The sequence below is a fragment of the Chiloscyllium punctatum genome, chromosome 1 (genome assembly GCF_047496795.1).
Source record: "Chiloscyllium punctatum isolate Juve2018m chromosome 1, sChiPun1.3, whole genome shotgun sequence".
NCBI classification, from domain to species: Eukaryota; Metazoa; Chordata; class Chondrichthyes; order Orectolobiformes; family Hemiscylliidae; genus Chiloscyllium; species Chiloscyllium punctatum.
Window position 1 is genome coordinate 55,272,421 of NC_092739.1, and position 14,781 is coordinate 55,287,201.

Genomic DNA, 14,781 nt, shown 5'->3' on the forward strand with positions numbered 1-14,781 from the left:
CTCTCCAGCATCTACAGTCCTGACTTTCTCTGTGCAAAGGTGGCCAAGCCGCAGGAAGGAGACCCAGCAAGTTATCCATCAGGACTGGGTTATGTAGGTGGTGCAGAAAGGGTGATAAATATTGTGATGGGGAGGGGAAACAGTCTCTTCAAGAGACCATATAGATGAGTAGGACAGCTGATCCATGGGCAGGAGCACCTGGTTTCAAGTTGGGTGGGGAGGTGGTGAGGGGATAGGGTGGTGGTGTTGTGTGAAGTAAATGACCACATTTAGCATGGTCACATCATATGCCAAGAACTGGGAGGGAAAAGTGGCCAGGAGCAGGTTCAAATGGGCAGGTTTGGTGGGGTGTGAATCCTATTGATTTACAGGAAGAACTACCAGGGATTTGGATAGTTAGGGGCTCACTGACAATTTGACATGGAGGCTGCAAGCTACTGGCTGAGGAATGTTCATTTTCGCCTTCCATCATGCTGGAAATGAAAAGTACATAATTTAGGGTCAACATGGTTACAGACTTGATCTGTGATGGAGGGGGCAGCAGGACCCACCAATGTTAGGGCTTTTAAACAGAAAAAAAAATCACACCATAGAACTATGCATTGTACAGAACAAGAGCTGTGAGGCCTCTATTCCCTGGCCATCCATTGCTCTCCCTGTGTGTTCTCATTCATAGACAATGCCAACCAATTCATTCACACCAATACTTTTGGAGGTAGAGGCTATGAAAGAATAGGGATTTTGTAAGAAGAGGGGTGAAAGTGTCAGCACCATCCAAAACCCTATATAGGTCTTGTCCTCCTTGTTTCTAGTTGATGCAGCAGGCTCTCAGCACAAACTGCCATCGTCAGTGACCATGAAATCATGCCTCATGCTGTAACAATGACAGTTGGGCTCACAGACACAGACAAACAACCAGATGTAAGGTAAAATTAGTGGCATTTCTAAAACTCTGCAAAGTCACATACACTGTCAGCCATGCCTCCAAACTGCCCACAAAATGTTTTCATCTTCTGCTCCTTTCCTCTATTTCCTAGTGTAGTCCTAAGCTCTGCAGATGGGTGAATGAAGTCTGATTGGTAGTGGAGCCCATTATTCCTGGAAGTTTGACTGGGTGATACAGGATTGACACAAAGCTGAGGGCTTTCATGCCACAGGTCAGTTTACCCTCCTTGAAGTTAACTTCCAAGAGATAGAAGACAGCAGACAGGGTGGAGGTGAAGGCACCAGCCACCTCTGGAGTGTCCTGTGCAGAGACATCTGAGGCGGATATGTGTTGTTCCTCCTCTAGCGAGGTGCCTGCTGATTTAGATTCCCTTGAGAGGAAGGATCACCTGGAGTTTGTACCACATTCTTTGTTCTTCACTCACCATGCCATCGATCTCGAGGACCAAGGCTAGGGTGCTGCAGTGCAAGTGTGTATCTCTTCAGCAGTGTCTGAGTTTGATGTACCAGACTCTCTTTGGTAGCCACAAAGTTCCAATGAATACAGGCCCAACCTATTCAACTTTCCCTTACAAGATAGTCCTTCCATATCCGCCCAGTGAACTTTCTCTGTACCACCTCCAATGGCAGCATAACACCCTCCCGCCTTTCAGTAAGGGGCCTTATATTGTCCACAATATTGTAACTGTGGTCTAACCCATGCGCTGCAGAGTTTCGGGCAAGTCTTCCCTCTCTTTATACTCTATTCCCTTTGATACACATACAGAGACAATAGAGAGGAGGGCAGGTATTGCCATATTGATCAAGGAAACAATGATAGCAGTGAGAATGGATGACATCTTGGAAGGTTCAATAAATGAAGCCATGTAGATCGAAGCTAAATATACAGAGACAAACATGCTAGGTCTGTATGTTAGGCCCCTAAACAGTCAGAAAGTCATCAAGTCCCATCATTATCAAACTTGATGATAGCAGTTCAAACATGTAATTGCATTTCAAAGAAACATAAGAAAATAAGGCAGTCATAGTCAGGGATTTTAAGTATTATCTGGACCAAATAATTGGAAATGAGCCAAGGCAAGTGAAAAGCTTAACAGTAGAGGAACATTTTGGAGATAGCAACCATAATTTAGTTAGATTTAGGATAGTTATGGCAAAGTATTGGAATGAGTCAGGAATAAAAGTTTTAAACTGGGAAAAGACTAATTCTACTAAGAAACTATTTGGACCAGGAGTAGGTATTGATGATAAAACTGTGTCAGAACACTGGGAGGCATTCAATGAGGAAACTGAGAATACAGAGTAAATATGCCCCCATTAGGATAATAAGATCATGAACCCTGGATATCAAGGGACATAAAGCTTACGATTAAGAAAAAAAGATAGGCTTATGATATATACTGAGAGTTCAATACAGCAAGTCCATTGAAAAGAATATATGTGCAAGGAGGGAACTCAAAATATAATTAGAAATGGAAAGAGAACGCATGGTAAAAACAGTGGTGGGTAGAATAAAAGGAAACTCAAAAGCAGTTATTTAAAATGTACAAAAAAAAAATAACTAAGGAAAGAGTTGGGTTCATAATGAACTATAGGGACAATCTTCTTGTAGACCCAGAAGAAGACAGCAATGACTTTGTGTTGATCCTCACAATGGAAGAGGACGACAAGTATAGATATCGGATGGAAGACTGTAAAATTATAAACAAACCTAATATAGAGACAGGAAGTACTAGCAGATTTAAAAGCTTTAAGGGTGGATAAATCTTCAGGGCTGTATGAAATGTAAACAGGATATTTGAGGGAGGCATGTGAGGATATATCAGAGGTTTTAGCTGTAATTTTAAATCCTTGCTGGCTACAAGTCAGGTGGCAGAGAATTGGAAGACTGTTAGTGTTGTCTTATTATCAAAAGTTTGTCTCCTTTTATCAGTGCTTCCCTAATTTCAAATGTCTCATCTGAAAGATGGTACTTCCTACATTGCAGCACTGTCTTGTGGGATGACCCTAGATTATGTAGACCAATGCCCTGAACGCACAACATATTAAATTTCTCAAACCTTTTCCAATAGTATTGTGAGACGTTGACCAAATAATTCCACACTACACAGAAGGCAAACAAGGGTTCAGGTTTTATACATGGAAGTAATTACCTCATTAGTTGTAAAAGTTTAAGTCATTACTCAAAAAAGATGGCTACATTTCCTGGATTCAAAATTTCACACAGCTAAATGTTAGTATTTAAATTGTTACCTCTTAAAAAGGTATTTCTAAAATTACAGAGTTTCACTTGATACTTATTATCTGGATTCTTAGACATATGAGACTAGTTTCTTCATTATATCTTCAGGCATTGTCATTTTTCCTGGAACTCTATATTTAATAATTTCAATGAAGTTTCTACCAATGCCACAGTACTGAGATAGTTCTTATCAAAGTCACAAAAGGTATCAAATATAAAATTGTGGCAGAGGTAAATGTTCCTTCTTCATTCATCTCAACCTATCTAAAGCCTTTGATAGGCTTGATCACACCATTTTCCTTTAACACCTTTCCACTGTTGTCCAACTGGATGGGACTGCTCTCAACTGGTTCTCTTCTTACCTTTCTAAACATAGCCAAGTTATCAATTTCAATGACTTATTCTCCAGCACCTATTTTGTAACCTCTGATGTTCCCAGGCCTCAGTCCTTTAATTTCCCTTTCCTATTTCTCATCTACACGTTGCCATTCAGTGATATCGTCTGAAGGCATTTACAAGGATGACACTAGTGGTAAATTACTATTATCTCTCTCAACTCTTTCACTGTTGGTAGATTACTTTTCTGACATCCAGTATTGGATGAGCAGAATTTACTCCAAATAAATCATGGCAAGAGTCATGACCAGAGGGTATGAAGAAAATCAACCTACATTGGTTCTGCACCAAGAAACGTCTTGATTTAAAAATTCTCATCCTTGTTTTTAAATGTCGCCATGACCCCACACCTCCACGTCTATGTAATGTCATCTAACCCAGTTCCACAACCTTCTTTGATATCTGTACTCTTTTAGTTTTAACTGTCTGTGAATCCCCAATTTTAATTGCTATACCACCATTGTTGGTTGTACCTTCAGTTGCCTAGATGCCAAGTTCAGGAATACCCTCTCTACATTTCTCTCTCTCTCTCTCTCTCTACTTTGCTTTCATCATTTAAAAGGTTTGTGAAAAACTTCCATTTTGACTAAGGTTTTGGTTATCTGATCATGTTCCCTACATCTGGCTTGGTGTCATTTATTGTTTTATAATGGTCCTGAACAGCAACCTGGGATATTTCATTGTGTTAATGGGGCTAGATACATAGAAAAATGTTGTTTCATCTATCATACCTTCATAAGCATCATTATCTGTCTCAAGTGATCATGTCAGACTTTGAGTTTGACATATTCTTAAATCAATGCATAAATACAGAGGCCCTCCAGTTTTTGTTTTGAAATGCATGGATAAAATCAGTGTAGCGTTTACAGCTCGGCAAGCATCATACTAGACCTGTGGTATTTCACGCCACAAATACTCATTTACACAGAACAGTTCCCAATAAAGTCCTACGTTTAAAATAAAGTCAGTTATACATGAGAATCTTGTGGCATGCAGCTCACACTGTGACATGCATCTTTTGGCTTCATACAGTTGCATTTAAAGTCAGTAATTTTCTCTGTTTAAGTTTATAGCATGAAGAAGGAGAACAGGAAAACAAACTCTTCTTTGAAGACTTGGAACTGATAAAGATGAGTCAGTGGTGATTAGCTATGAAGAGTGGGATCAGGACGTGGAGCATGAGGAGAGGAAAATAATCCAGGGAACACAGAAAGATGGTTGGGGGCACAGAATAGCAAAATGTAAAGGGCCTGGTCTCCTGGTTATGCTGGAGATAGCCTTTTAGACACCTAATGTTCTTATTTTGATGACTATGTCAGTTCTACCAAAATGTGTGTCCATCTCAGGTTGTTAACTGGCAGAATGCTTACTGGCCTTAGAGCTCCTCCACAGTATTTTAATTATCTGCACTGAGAATTTTCTAGGACGTTGTACTTTGCAATGCAAAGGAAGGAAGGGCTGGCGGAATCTGCAAGCATGCCATGTGGCGAGTTCAACACTGAACATTAATATGAATATACAATAAAAAAAGATTGTTTCTGTTGGTGAAGAATCTAGAAAAAGGAGGCACAGCCTCAAGATATCGAGTCATAGAGTCATGTAGCATAGAAACAGACCCTTCAGTCCAACCAGTCCATGCCAACCACAGTCTCAAACTAAACTAATCCAACCAACCTGCTCTTGGCTCTTACCTCTCCAAACATTTCTTACTCGTGTGTTTATCTAAATATCTTTTAAACATTGTAACAGTACCCACTTCCTCTGGAAGTTCATTCCACACACTTTATAAAATAATTGCCCGTCGTGTCTTTTGTAAATCTTTGTCCTCTTACCTTAAAAATATGCCCCATAGTCTTGAAAGCCCCCATTCTAGGGGGAAAAAAAACAGCCATTCACCTTATCTTTACCCCTCATAATTTTATAAACCTCTATAAGGTCATCCTTCAACCTTCTATGCACCACTGAAAAAAATCCCAGCCTATCCAGCCCTTTCTTCTTACCCAAATCCTCCATTCCCAGCAACATTCTGAATCTCTTCTGAAGCTTCTCCAGTTTAATAATATCCTTCCAATAACTGAGCAACCAGAAATGGACACAGTACTCTAGAAGAGGCCTCACTAATGTCCTATAAAACCTCAACATTACACCCCAAATCCTATACTCAGATGTCTGAGCAATGAAGCATGCTAAATGTCTTCTTACTCACCCAGTCTACATGTGATGCATATTCAAAGAATTATGTACCTGAACCCCAATGTTACTCTGCTCTACAACACTACCCTAGGCCCTACATCACTCTGTTCTACAACACTACCCTAGGCCTACGTTGAACTGTATTAGTCTATCCTTACTTGTTTCACCAAAATGCAATACCTTGCATTTATTCAAATAAACCCTATCTGCCAAGTCTCAGCCCATTGACCCAATTGATCAAGATCTCTTCATAATCTGAGATAACCCTCTTCATTGTCCAATATACCACCAACTTTGATGTCTAAATATTCCTTATTTATTCTTATCTAAATCATTTATATAAATAACAAACAAAAGTGGACTCAGCACTGATCCTGTGGAACTCCATTGGTAACAGGCCTCCCATCTGAAAAACAACCTTTCACCGTCAATCGCGGCCTCCTTCTGTTAGCCCAATTTTGTATCCAATTGGCAAGCTCACCCTGAATCCCATGTGATCTAACTTTTCTAATTAGTCTAGCATCCAGAACCTTGGTAAAGGCTTTACTAAAGTCTAAGTAAACAACAGGTACCGCTCTGCCTTCAACAATAATCTTGGTTATATCCTCAAAAAACTCAATCAAGTTTGTGAGATGCAATTTCCCTCACACAAAACCATGCTGACTATTCCCAATCATTCATTGCCTCTCCAGATACATATAAAATCATATCTTTCAGGATCACCTCCAGCAAGTTACCCACCAGTGAAGTCAGACTCTCAGGTCTGCAGTCCCCAAGCTTCTCCTTTACATCCCTTCTTAAACAAAAAACAAGAAATTAGGCACTCTCCTGTCATCTGGCACTTCCTAAGAGTCATAAAGTCCTACAGTACGGAGTTGGGCTCTTCAGTCCAAATTGGTCCATGCCAACCAAAGTGTTCATCCATGCCAACCCTACTTCCCTGCACTTGGCCCATATCCTTCTAAACCTTTCTGATCCACATATTTGACCAAATGCCTTTTAAATGTTGTTAATGTACCCGCCTCAACCACTTCCACTGGTAGCTCATTCCACATGAGTACTACTCTTTGTGTAAAACAGTTGCCGTCCAGGTTTCCTTTTATTTTTTCCCACTCTAACCTGAAACTAATTTCCTTTAGTCCTTGGTTCCCAACCATGGGAAAAAGACTGAGTGCCTTCGTCCTATCCATGCCTCTCATGATCTTATACACTTCTATCAGATCCCCCCTCAGTCTCCTATGCTCTAAAGAAAAAAGTCCTAGCTTGTCCAACCTCTCTCTATAACTTAGACCTTTGTAAATTTCTTCTGGACTCTTTCCAGTTTAATAATACCCTTCCTACAGCAAGGTGATCAAAACTGAACAGAATACTCCAACTGTGGCCTCACCAATTTCCTGTACAACTGTAACATAACTTTTCAACTTCTACACTCAATGCCCTCACTGAAGGCCAGTGTGCCAAGAGTCTCCTTCACTGCCCAGTCTACCTGTGACTCCACTTTCAGAGAACTGTGCACCTGAATTCTAAGGTCCCTCTATTCCACTACACTCCTTAAGGCCCTACTATTCATCATTAAACTCCTACCTTGATTTGACATTCCAAAATTCAAGGCCTCACACTTTTCTATATTAAACTCCATTTGCCATTTCTCAGCCCACTTCCCCAATTGATCATGGTCTTGCTACAATTTCTGACTATCTTCCTCACTGTCCATTATATTGCCAATTTTAATGTCATCTGCAAACTTATTAATCAAGCCTTGCACATTCTCATCTAAATCGTTGATCTAGATGACAAACAGTAATAGGCCCAGCACCAAACCATGAGGAACACCACTAGTCACAGGCCTCCAGTCCAACGAGGATCCTTCCATTATTACCCTGTGCTTCCTACCATCAAGCCAATTGTATCCAATTTGCTAGCTCCCACGCAGTCTAACCTCTCAGAATAGCCTATCATGTGGGACCTTATCAAATGCCTTACTGAAATCCATATAGACTATGTCTACCAACCTGCCCTTGTCAGCCTTCCTGGTTACTTCATCAAAGAACTCTAACAAATTTATTAGGCATGATCTCGCATACCCAAAGCTATGCTGACCACTCCTAATCAAACCGTGTCACCCATAGTTAAAAGTGATTCTAATCATTAAAGGGGTATTGTTGAGCAAACTTGAGGGTCTAAAAGGTAGATAAGTCCCTCAGTCCTCATGGAATGCATCCCAAGGTACTGAAAATATGGTGGAAGTTATTGTAGCTATGTTAGTGATAACTTACCAAACTTCACTGAACTGCAGGCAGGTCCCAGTAGATTAGAAGACAGCAAATGTCACACTGCTGTTAAAAAAGGATGCAGGCTAATAGGCCAGTTACCTTAACATCTGTAGTTGGGGAAAATGCTGGAGACTATCATTAAAGAATAGTGAGATCTCTGGATAGAAAGGGTTCCATCAGGTAGACACAGCATGGATTTAGGAAGGGAAGGTTGTGTTTGACAAGCTTACTGGAGTTCTTTGAGGATGTAACAAGCACAGAGGATGGAGGGGAGCAGGTGGATGTTGTATACTTGGATTTCCAGAAGGCGTTCGATAAGGTGCTAACTCATTCAGAAGTTAAAAATGCATGGAGTTGCAGGGAATGTACTAGTATGGATAGAGGTAAAAACAATGACTGCAGATGCTGGAAACCAGATTCTGGATTAGTGGTGCTGGAAGAGCACAGCAGTTCAGGCAGCATCCAAGTAGCTTCGACATCGACGTTTCGGGCAAAAGCCCTTCATCAGGAATAAAGGCAGTGAGCCTGAAGCGTGGAGAGATAAGCTAGAGGAGGGTGGGGGTGGGGAGAAAGTACTCTATGCTACTTTCTCCCCACCCTCCTCTAGCTTATCTCTCCACGCTTCAGGCTCACTGCCTTTATTCCTGATGAAGGGCTTTTGCCCGAAACGTCGATGTCGAAGCTACTTGGATGCTGCCTGAACTGCTGTGCTCTTCCAGCACCACTAATCTAGTATGGATAGAGGACTGGTTAATCAATAGAAAGCAGAGAGTTGGGATAAATAGGGGTTTCTCTGGTTGGCAATCAGTGGTGAACAGGGTGCCACAGGGGTCTGTGTTGGTCCCACAACTGTTCATGATATATATATAAATGACTTGGAAGAAGAGACTAAGTGTAAGATATCCAAGTTTGTTGATGACACTAAATGAGGAGTGGAAAGGCAAATGGTGCAGAGGGTGTGGAGGGTCTGCAGAGAGATTAAGATAGGTTAAGTAAGTGGCCAAGGGTCTGGCAGATGGAGTACAATGCTGTGTTGGTTATCCACTTTGGAAGTAAAAATAGTAGGTCAGAGTATTATTTAAATGGCTGAACATTGCAGCACGCTGTTGTGCAGAGGAACTTAGGAGTGCTTGTACATTAGTTGCTAAAAGTTGATTTGCAGACGCAACAGGTAATCAGGAAGGCAAACAGAATATTGGCTTTCATTGCTAGTGGGACTGAATTTAAGAGCAGGGAGGTTCTGCTGCAATTGTACAAGGTGTTGGTGAGGCTGCACCTGGTGTATTGTGCGCAGTTCTGGTCTCCTTATTTAAGGAAGGATATACTGGCTTTGGAGGCAGTGCAGAGGAAGTTCACCAGGTTGATTCTGGAATGAGGAGGTTACCATATGAGGAGAGGTTGCCTGGGATTGTACTTGCTAGAATTCAGAAGAATGAAAGGGCTTCTTAGATAAACATATAAAATCATAAAAGGGATAGGTAGAGACAGGCAAGCCGGTAGGTGAGACTAGGACTAGGGGACATGGCCTCAAGATTAGGGGGAGTAGATTTAGGACAGAGATGAGTGAGAACTGCTTTTCCCAGAGAGTTGTGAATCTATGGAATTCTCTGCTCAGGGAAACAGCGGAGGCAGCTTCATTAAATATATTCCTTACACAGTAGGATGGGTTTTTGCACGTTAGGGGAATTAAGGGTTATGGGGATAATGCAGGTAGGAGGAGCTAAGACGATGGAAAGTTCAACCAAGATCTTTATGAATGGTGGAGCAGGATCGACAGGCCAAATGACTCAGTCCTTCTATTACTATGAAACTATAATACAAATATTTATGAAAGGAGTCCTGTAATTTTCTCCCTAACTTCCTGAACCATCTAGGAGCAAGATGAGGGGAAATATCTTCATTCAGACAACTGTGAATCTTCTAAAATCCATACTCAGGGGATCTCAGATGCTCCACAATTAATTGTTTTCAAGGCTGAAGCAAATAGATTTTTCGTCACTCAAGGGATACAGATGTAAAAGTGAAACTGTGGTAGCAGATCAGTCATTATCAGATTGAAAAGTGGAACAATGTGCTATTTCGTGAACTATTGCATCTATTATTTGTTAATTATATTTTGGGACCACTGATTGCTGTACATCCAATTATGCAGATCAAGAGCTCTGCAATGTTCCAGTACTGCAGGCACACACATTCATTTGGGCACAAAAGAAAATTAATTTGGGAATAAAGGTTTTTTAAGATAGGAAACAATGTGTAAAGTCAAAGAGCAAAAATAAACATAAGAGCTATTATACAGAATACAACTAAACACTGCCATTGTAGGTTTCAACTATATTCAATTTTATGTTTCAACTGTTCCAATTAGGTATGTAATTATTTGATTGTACCACCTTAGTTGGGTGTACTGTGCCATTTTAACTCTGTTTTAATTCCTAAAGTGATTGTTTGAAGTGCTTCTACTGTTACATGCACTAATTTGTATGTGGTCAATGGAAAATATGCAGGAAGATTGTATGGAATGCCAAAGTCACGAGTAAGTCTCTCATAAGAGGGAGGCATTCTTCATAACATGGCTCGCTATTGAGTATTCAGTTTAGTGAAGTGTTTAGTCTAACAGCTTATTGAAACAAGAATGTTGAATAAATAATAAAGAAACCTAAAACTGCAAAGACATATCAAAATGCTTATAAATTACTGGGCAATGTGTAAAATTTAAAATCCAATTTCAGCTTTCATGGCTGATTTGATGAGCACTTATATGGGGAAATAAAACTTTGTTCAGAAATAGCATCTAGCCACCATATCTTAATCCTAATTATCATAAGCTCCAATGTTTTCATTTTGAAGAGCAAAAAGCTCTTACTATTTAATTAACAATATCAAGATAGCACTAGATATTTAGTTTTACATTAGTTTTGCTTTACAATTAACACTTAAATAAAAGGAAAATTTCATAGCAAGCATATGGTTACTTAAAAATAAAACATTCGTGATGATGTTACTTATGAAAACAACATTCTGTCTACATCAAAGACTGTCACCCTTCATTTCACCGGTACACTTATTTAATTGTGCACATGCATTTGCTCAAATATCCTATATCACTGTTCCCAAAGTGAGAGATTCATATTTCTGCAGCTATGGCCAATGTCTCTAAGAAGTATTTTATTCTTCGTTATTGTAATACCACATTTCTAGTGGTGAAAACCTTTTTCTGACCTCCACCTCTCCATCTCTGTAGTCCAGGGGTTCCCAAACACAAGTCTCTTTGTGTTCCCAAACACAAGATGCTCAGACTCTTATACCACCATTCACTTTCCCACTGTGCAGTTCTCTTCTCAGAGGGACACAATTGAGATGCAGTTGTATCTGCTTACAACAAGCGGAGGACAGAAACTCCCTATAATTGGAGGAATAGCGAACAATAAGAAGGTTCATGGTGCCATATGAATTTGAGCATGAGCACGGCAGAAATACAAAGCCAGCAGCTGCTGAGTTGTTATTTGAATGTGAGAAAAGGCCACTTGACTCACAGGTCAATCTGGAACTATCTAACAAAAGGTACAAGAGAATGAGTGGAAGTAGGGAGTTGGAAAGACAGGATATTGAGTGAGAGAGTTAATGGTGGGGAGTAACAGTAGAAACATTTAGGGGACAGCGATCACTGTATCAGAAGTTTTAGGATGAAGGTGGAAAATTTCATTGGTCAATCCACAGTGAAGTTAATTAACTAGCAGAGAGCAGAACTTCATGGGGCAAGAATATAGCTGGGCCAGATAGACTGGAGTCAAAGTTTGGCACAAAAGACTATAACTGGACAATGGGCTTCCTTTAAAATGTAGGTAAGGTCAAGCAGAATCATGGTATATTCCCTCAAAAAGGGAAAGGTAAAACAAAGAAATTCTAAACTCTCTGCATGACAAAGGAAATAGTAATTAAGTTAAAGAAGGAAACGTGTGCTTAGAGAGGAGTCAGTTAGGATGCATGACTGAGATTCAAACTAAGAACAAAAGATTCACTCGGGAAGTGAAAAAGCAAATATAGGAAGTGAAGTGGGATTATGAAAAGTACTGGTAGCTAAAGGGAATCGTAAAGTCTTCCATAACCACATCAATATAAAAATGCTAAAAGGGGAGTTGGGTCAATTAGGAACTGAAAAGACGATTTATATTTAAAGGAAAAAGTCGAGGTTGAGGTATTAAATTAATACTTTTGCATCTATACTTGCCTACAAGACCAAGCCATGGTGGTAAAGGAGGAAACTTATCAACTTTAAATTGTTCCAGTGACTAAGAGGGAGTGAACAGAGGAGATGTCAACATTAAAGGTAATTACGCACAGAGGACTACATGCGATACATCTAAGGATAGTGAAGGAAGAGGGTGGAAATTGCTGAGGCACAGGCAATTATCTTTCAGTCTTCCCTGGGGATGGTAGTGAATGACTGGAGAATTGCAAATATAGCCCCCTTATTCAAAAAGGTTATAAAAATAGTTCCAGAAGTTACAGATGAGTCAGATTATATTTGATAGTGGGTAACTGTCTAGAAACAATTATTTGGGATAGAATTAATAGTAACATGGGATAATGTGGGTTACTTTAGATGTTTTAGCATGGATTTCATGAAAAATGGTATCCAACTAATTTGGTAGAGTTTTTCAAAGACTTAATGGAGAGTAGTAATGAGGGCAAGGATGCTGGTAGGTGTATTTATACTTTGTTCTTATTTATTCACATGATGTGCATTACTGACTAGGACAACATTTATTGCCCATCCCAAACATCAGTTCAGAGTCAACCATGTTGCTGTGGGTCTGAAGTTACATGAAGGCCAGACAAGGTAGGGATTGCACTTTTCTTCCCGGAAAGACATTAATGAATCAGATGGGTTTTATTCCCTCCAACAATCAACAATGATTTCATGGTCACCATTAGAGTCTTAATTCCAGATTTTTATTGAATTCAGTATCCATCATCTGCTATGGCAAGATTTAAATCTAGTCCCCCAGAACATTTCTTTGGTGTCTGGATTAATCACTTTTCTAATGTATGTTGTGTACAGAGGACAATTTCAAAGCTCACAACTGACACAAAACTTGACAGAATTGTAAACTGTGAGGATGCAGTCCTTCACAAGGACATTGAAAAGATACCTGAAGGTCACTTCACCTCAGGCAAGAGGAGAGTGCGAGAAGCAGAGCCCTTCATGGTAACCTCAGCCAGCGTGGGAATTGAACATTATTAGCATTACACGGCATCACAAACCAGCCAGTGTGTCTAGTTCTGGACATCAAACTATAAGAAGGATGTGAATGCATTTCAGAGTGTGCAGGAGAGGTCAGCGAGAATGTTTCTAAGTTTGAGATACTTCAGTTATGAGAACCATTGGACATGTTCAGACTAATTTCCTTGGAGAGAAGGCTAAGTGGATATTTTCTAGAAGTTTTCAAAATCATGGGGCATCTTAAAACAGTAGATAGATAGAAATTGTTGCTCTTGATAAAAACCACACAGTTTAGGTGTTTTCTGGAAAAAGTCAAATGGGTGAGAAATATCTTTTGCAACATAGCAAGTAGAGTCAGAGATATGCAGCATGGAAATGGACGCTTCGGTCCAACCTGTCCATGTTGACCAGGTATCCTAAATTAATCTAGTCCCATTTGCTAGCATTTGGCTCAAATATATGAATCATAGATCAATTGGTTTGCAGGTGCAGCAGGTAATTAAGGCGGCAAATGTAATATTGCCCTTGATTTTGAGAAAAACGGACTTTAAAATCAGGGAGGTTATGCTGTAGCTGCATACGGTGTTAGTGAGGCTACACCTGGAGTACTGTGTACAGTTTTGGTGTCCATACTTGAGAAAGGATCTACTGGCACTGGAGGGGGTACAGAGGAGTTCTGGATTTGGTAGTGTTGGCTTGTAAGGAGAGATTGATTAGACTGAACTATACCCTTTGGAAGCTGGAAGAATGAGGAGAGATATTATAGAAACTTTTAAACTTATGAAGAGATTAGATAAGGTAGAAGCTGGGAGGCAGTTTCTATTGACAGGTGAAATTAGAGCAAGGAGGCATAGCCTCAAAAGGGGAGCAGCCAAAGGGTTGTGAATCTGTGGAATTCCCTGCCCAGTGAAGCAGTTGAGGCTACATTGTTGGATGTTTCTAAGAAAAGATAGATCAATCTTTGAACAGTAACGAAATTAAAGATTATGGTGAACGGGCATGTAAGTGGAGCTGAGTCCATAAAAAGAGCAGTCATGATCTTATTGAATGGTGTAGCAGGCTGGAGGGACAAGATGGTCTACTCCTGCTCCTCACAGTGCCAGGGACCCGGGTTCGATTCCAGCCTTGGGGACTGCCTGTGTGATGTTTACACATTCTCCCGGTGTCTCCGTGGGTTTCCTTCTGCAATCCAAAGATGTGCAGGTTAGGTGGACTGGCCATGCTAAATTGCCATAGTGGTCAGAGATGTGTAGGTTAGGTAGTGGCAGTGGTAACTATAGAATAGGGGAAAGTGAGGACTGCAGATGCTGGAGATTAGAGTCAAAATTGGAGTAGTACTGGAAATGCACAGAAGGTCAGGCAACATCCGAGGAGCAGGAAAATTGACGTTTCGGGCAGAAGCCCTTCATCAGGAATGAGGGTGGAAGCCTCGGGGGTGGAAAGATAAATGGGAGGGGATGGGGCTGGGGAAAAGGTAGCTGGGAGTGCAAGAGATGGATGGAGGA

General features: G+C 40.5%; 1 protein-coding gene across 4 annotated transcripts in view; it reads right to left on the minus strand.

The window, feature by feature from the left end:
* The window catches only part of ppargc1a (peroxisome proliferator-activated receptor gamma, coactivator 1 alpha), a 725,479-nt gene that overhangs the window by 33,344 nt on the left and 677,354 nt on the right, over positions 1–14,781 (minus strand). The window lies entirely within an intron of this gene.